This window comes from Agelaius tricolor, unplaced genomic scaffold (genome assembly GCF_023055355.1).
Source record: "Agelaius tricolor isolate 1412-34295 unplaced genomic scaffold, bAgeTri1.0.p SCAF_8, whole genome shotgun sequence".
Classification (NCBI taxonomy): domain Eukaryota; kingdom Metazoa; phylum Chordata; class Aves; order Passeriformes; family Icteridae; genus Agelaius; species Agelaius tricolor.
Genome location: NW_027269268.1, coordinates 39949355 through 39955349, shown reverse-complemented (window position 1 = coordinate 39955349; position 5995 = coordinate 39949355). Strand labels below are relative to the sequence as shown.

The 5995-nt window shown below is 66.4% G+C and overlaps 1 long non-coding RNA gene across 1 annotated transcript; it reads right to left on the bottom strand.

Annotated features, from left to right (window-relative positions):
* Positions 1 to 1023: 1023 nt before the first annotated feature.
* Positions 1024 to 2502, bottom strand: LOC139592635 (uncharacterized). Its single transcript, XR_011680073.1, has 2 exons — positions 2359 to 2502; positions 1024 to 1364 (listed from the first exon to the last, which is right to left on the bottom strand). It is a non-coding gene; the product is annotated as an uncharacterized lncRNA (long non-coding RNA).
* Positions 2503 to 5995: the final 3493 nt, after the last annotated feature.

Here is a 5995-nt window from a genome sequence, read left to right as displayed (position 1 = left end):
ACTTAGGAAACCCTGGCAAGGCTGAATTACTTCTGCACCTTGTAGCAGAAGCACTGCAGCTCGAGCTCATCGTCCTTCTCCCGAGTCTCTTTCCTCGTGCCCCTTGTGGCGCGCAGCCCCTGGCCCCCTAGAAACAAGAGGTGTCCGCTGCCTGTTCAAGTGCCTGAACTCCTGCCTGCGCTCACGGCAGCAAAACCAGGCTGTTCCCAGCCAGGGAGCGGAGCCCAGTTCCCGCAGGAGGCTCTTGTGAGCCCCTTCCCCACTGTGCACGCAGCACTTTTGCCTGCCTGCCCAGAACGCTCTTGGCACAGCAGAGCCCAAGCTGGCTGGCTCTGGGCTCAGCACAGCCCAGACACAGGCGCAGGAAGACACAGCGGCTGTTTTGCAGCCGTGCCCCAGAGGGATGGGAAGGGGCCCCTGCCTCTGGTCTCACTTGGTTGGGTTTCTGACTGGGTCTGAGGCAGGGGCTGCCTGATTCCCCACTTCTGGGGAGACCAGAGCTGCCGGAAGCGTGCCCAGCATCTAGGCGCTGCCTGACAGCGCTGCGGCCGCTGGGACGGTCGCGCTCCCGAGTCCCAGCCACTCCGCTGCCGCTGCTGCTTCTTTTGCTTTACGGCACACCCAAAGCTCACTGCTAGGCCACGGTGGTCTCTTGTCCTGCCCTCTTCCTGTCCCTGTGTAGGGATGGAGCATCGCTGTGCTTTCAGGAAGCTCTTGGTGGAAACTTCTGCCATTACAGGCTCCTTTGCCCTCGGTGGATGCCTGCACTGGAATCCTTCACGGCTGGGTTTGGAGTTGGCTCTTCTAAAAGCCAGGGTCCTTTTCCCCTTCAGCGTGCTCAGCACGTCCTTTAACTCCATGCTGCTGTGCAGCTGGAGCAGCGGGACAGGGACCTTTGCAGCCTGAGCTGCCCTTGTTCCTCTCTGCCCGTGCACGGAACACAGCGGGGAGGAGAACGGCAGCAGGGCCCTGCGTGTCCCCGGGCTCAGGTTTTGCGCCGCTTCAACTCCACGGAGACGTGAGTAAAGTGAAAAACACAAACAGTTTATTAAGGGAAAGCAAAGCGAAGGGGTGAGCTGGGAGGTAAAAAAGGGCATGGGCAGGGCCTGAGGGCTGCAGGGAAGGAGCTGCCAACAGGGAGAGAGATGGCAGGAGCTGCTGGAGCTTCGCACAGGCTCAGCTGAGAGCAGCCAGAGCCGTGCCTGGAGCTGCAGGCGGTCCCAACTGGAAATCATCGAAGGAGGCCGGTACAGGTACATCTGGTCCAGGAGACAAACGAAGTTCTGCAGATCTTCTTTCGAATTTCATCTGAATCCATGTGTTCATGGAGGATGGGCTCTCGTCTTCCCTGAGGGCTTGAAGAGCTGGAAGAGAGAGGAACAGAGCCACGGTCAGAAGCCAAATTGAGGGAATCCAAGGAAAGCCTCCTGCCAGGGCCATGCCGGCCGGCTCTCGCCATAGCCAGGAGGGAGCGGGAGACAAGGGCTTCGGGCAGAAGGTGCTGGCCACGGATCCGCCACGTGTCCCCGAAAGGTCTCCGGGCTGTGCCCCCGCCGCCCCTGGTCCGCACAGGGAGCAGAGCCCTCGGCAGCCCGGTCAGGGATTGTAGCTGCGGGGCCGGGATTTGCAGCTGCTGCCCCCCCTCCCCCGGGCGGTACTCGCTGCCACGCGGCTGCCCTGACTCACCCTGACTGAGGACCTGGAGCTCCTCCTTCTGCCCCATCATGAGCACTCCGGCCACCCCTGTTAAGACAGAGCATGTGGCGGCGCCGGGCGGCACAGCTGCCCGACACGGGCGCTGCCAGCCCTGCGGCCGCACGCCCTCCTGCCGGGCAGAGCTCGTGCCGGGCCCCTGCCGCACGCTGCCGGCCGACGGCACGGCTGCGGGAGGGTGGCGGCAGCGCCCAGGGCGGGCGGGGCTGCAGCGGCCCGGGCGCGGCTCCCGCTGCCGGGGCAGCGGCCGGGCCGGGAGGCGGGGAGGGGCGCCGGGCTGCTGGCTCACCGAGGAACCTGACGGCCGCCTCTCGTAGGGGCCTCTGTGGGCTCCGCAGGTGCGGCAGGGCCCAGCGCAGGTGCTCGGCCGCTCGGCTCTCGTCCTGCAGCAGCTGCGGGGAGAGGCGGCAGGGAAGGCTCGGAGCGGGCTCTGCCCCTGGGCCGGGCGCTCCCTGCGCCCGGCACCGCCCGAGCCGGCGCGCACGGCCCAGGGCAGCGAGCAGCGTGGGGGATGCAGGCTGGCGGGCCCGGCGGCGGCGGCGGCGGCGGGCAGGGGCGCAGCTGCCAGCCCCCCGCACTGAGCACCGGGGGCAGGGGGGGCTTCTCCAGTCCAGCCTGCGGCTGGGGCTCCCGGGCTGTCCTTACCAGGCTCTCGGCGAACTTCATCCGCCGCTTCTTCCTCAGCGGCTCCTGGAGATCCCTCCTCCTCAGGAAGCGGGCGGCACAACGCAGGGCTTCGCGAGACGCCTGCAGAGCAGCAGAGAGCCGCAGGTGGCACCAGAGCCCAGGTGAGTCACACGGGAGCCGGCTCCCTGTGCCAAGGCCAGGGGAGGCTGGAGCCCGCGAGGCGCCGGGGCAGGAGGCGGCCGAGCCCCCGGCCAGGGATGCGGCAGCATCACACCAAACCTCACCTCGGCCACCTGCACGTCCTCGTGGTGCCAGCGCAAGAACAGAGGGAGCAGGCTCTGGCTCACAACTGTCGTGAGGGGATTTTCCCTCTCTCCCACTCCCAGCTCCAGCACCTTGCCGAAGAGCTGAATGGAGAGCAGCTGCACATGGCTGTTGTCCTGGAGGAAAGGAAAAGTCCTAAGCATCAACTACTCCAGGCCCACTGGGGCAAAGGCTCTAAAGTGCACAGGGCACAAAGTTTCCAGGCAGGCAGCGTCCAGTGCCCTTGGCTGGGGGCGCAGAGCCTTACCTTCTCAAAGTGTGGCAGCAGGGACTCAGCCAGCTTCAGGGCGGCGGTGCTGGGTATCTCGAGGTCTTTGTCCCGGAGCACATGCGTGAGCACAGAGAGGCTCATCCCGACCATCTCTGCATCTGGATGGGCCAGCAGCTCCACCAGGTGTTGATAGAGGCCTCGTATTCCTCCGGCCTGTGTGCAAGACCAGGCTGTGCTGTGAAGCCGTGACTGGCCGCAGCACCAACAGCTGCTTGGGGCACTCGGGCAGCTGAAGCGGGAGTCGGGAGAGCTGGCAGCAGCTGCCTCTGCTGCCAAAGCAGCCAGCCAAGCCCAAAGGTCTCCCTTCCCCAGCCCCACGCTGCCAGCGCGGCTTCAGCCACTGCCCCCTTCTCACCAGCGAGGGCTCCTTGCTGAGCACCACGAGGCCTCTGAGCTCCAGGCGCAGCCTGTCCCCGTGCTGGCTCGGCAGGTGCCGGGATAGCACCAACAGGGCACTGGGACCGTGTCTGCTCAGGTCCAGACACTCCAGGAGCTGAAAGGCACAGGGCAGTGGCAGGGGAGCGGGCCGGCTCCAGGCAGCAGCAGCAGCGGGCGCGGGCAGCCTCCCAGGCGGCTGCAGCTACCAGAGGCCAGAGAGCTGAGAGGCAGCTCAGCCAGGCAGCGCTGGCCATCAGGCTCACCTCCACAAAGAACGCCAGGGCAGGCAGATGCCAGCGGGGCTGCTTCCTGATGAGCAGGCTGAGCAGGTGCGAGGCCATGTGGGGACACAAGGGGCTCAAGCCACAGCGCATCTCCCTGGCAGGGGAAAAAGGCACCAAGGCCCTGAGCCGGGCGTGCAGACCTCTCCCAGGAGTGACTCACAGAGGTCCCATCTTTCCCCAGCACTCCGCAAGGGGACATGGGCCCCTTGGGAGGCAGCTGCTGCTGGGCATCCTCCTCTCCCGGCCCTTTGCAGTCTGCTCGGCCCTCCCTCGGTGACGAGGCCCTCTCGCTTACAAGCCCCCGGGACTGTGTGGGGCACTCCGGGCACGGGGCACAAACGGTGGCGGTGGCGGCTGGGAGTAGGGGATCTCACCTTGCCAGCAGGCCCGCTGCATAGTGCTGGGTGTTGGCACAGAGCAGGGTGTCCCAGAGCTGCTTGTGCTCCAGAGCCAGCAGGTTCTTTCCAAAGCCCAGTCGCGAGAGCAGAGCCTTCATGGTCTGCACTGCAAACCTGTGTGCCAAGCCAAGGCCAGGTCACTCTGGGAGCACTGGCCCTGGCCACAAGGGCGTGGGAAGGACAGGGCGACTGGCACCTGTTGGGCTCGCTGGGAAGGCCGTGTTCCTCCCGGCACGCTCTCCAGAAGCGCTGGGTCTCCACGTCCTCTGGCCTCTGCTCCGTGGTGGTGACAATTTGCAAGAGCAGAGCCACCAACAGGCGTGGAGAATGAAGGAGGATTGCGTAGTGCCACTCGGGCATGCTTGCAATCCTCCACAGCACCAGAGTTGCCTGCAAGAGACAAAGCGCCCCAAGGCAGCGCTCAGTGCCGAGGTGTCCGTGAGGCAGGGCCGGGGGTGAGAGGCAGGGGAGCACCCGGCCTGCTGGCCCTAGCCCAGCTTTCAGCCCAGGCAGGGAGCTGCAGGGTGGGGAGAGCATGGAGAGCTTCTGAGAAGGTGACCTGGAGGGCCAGCCTAGGCCAGCTCCAGAAACTCACAGCCAGGGCAAGGACGGCCTCGTTGTCCCCGCTGCAGAGGAAGCCGCCGTACGGTGGCTGCTCCTCTATCACAGAGAGCAGAGCTGGAAGCACCTCCTCCACGGCTACCTCTGAGGTGCCCATGGCTCTCCATAGCAGCGTGGTGGCTCTGTGGGAGCAGAGCTGTGTGTCAGTACCGTGCCCCGTGCAGCTGCGTGGGGCCGGGAGGGAGCATGGCAGCAGGCTCAGGAAACAGAGGGGCCCGAGGGTGCCGGTGCTCTCCGCCCGTCTGGCAGACCCCGCCGGACAGGCTGTACAGGGCGAGGGGCCCTACGGGCCGGTGAGCACCGAGCTCTCGAGGCACTTGTGCCCCCTACCCGTCACACGTTGGGGCACAGCGCAGGAGGCTCATCACAACGTGGGCAGGGTGTTCTTCAGTGAGGCTGACAATGGCCATTTGCAGCCCGGCGTCCACAGACTCACGGGATGTGAGTCTCTGCAGGATGGCACTCACCACGGCTTGCACCTGGAGGAAGCGGCATGGGGAAGACTTGGAGTGCTGTCCAAGGGAGCAACTTGCCCAGCTTCCCCCAAGAAGTGCTCGCCTTCCCAGCCCACTGTGATGGGGCTGAGGGGGCCCAGCAGACATGGCTTGAGGGGCCACGTGATCCTGAGAGGCCTTCAGCCCTGGCCCCAGGCTGCTGCAGAGAATAAAAACCCTTCTGGAAAAACTCCAGAGTGGGTCCAGGACTCACAGTGAGCGTGGGCATGGCCTCAGTCTCTGGGATGCCCTGGGTGATGGTGTTGGTGGTGGCCATGCCCTCCGTGGGGGCCATGTCAGCCTCCTCCCAGCCCTCGTCGGTTTCCCAGTCAGAGCTGGCAGCCAGGTCAGAGGATGCAGTGCTGGAAGCAGCCTCTGCCCGCAGCTCGCTGGGCCTGGGGTCGGGCTCGGCCGTGCCCTCGGGCGCGGGGCCGGGCTCGGCCGGGCCTTCGGGCGCGGGTCCGGGCTCAGCTGTGCCCTCGGTCGCGGGACCGGGCTCGGCCGGGCCTTCGGGCGCGGTGCCGGGCTCGGCCGGGCCTTCGTGCTCGAGGCCGGGCTCGGCCGTGCCCTCGGGCGCGGGGCCGCTGGTCTTAGTGCGCCGAAGGCGCAGGAACCTCCGCAGTGTCTGCAACAGAAGGGAAGGGCGGGAAGAAGAGAGGGACGTTCCATGGTCTGCTCCAACGCGGGGCCCGGCTGAGCAGTGCCAGCAGGCCCGGCCCAGGTGGGGATGGCCGCAGGTACCTGCGCTGCTCTCCGGAAGCGGCCACGGGTGGGCTCCTGCTCTTGAGTCCGGTCCCTGGCTGCATCTGCCAAAGAGCGAGCACAGCCAGAGCTGAGGGGCTGCGGGAGAGGCTGGAGAACACAGCCCAGCCCTGCGCTCCCCAG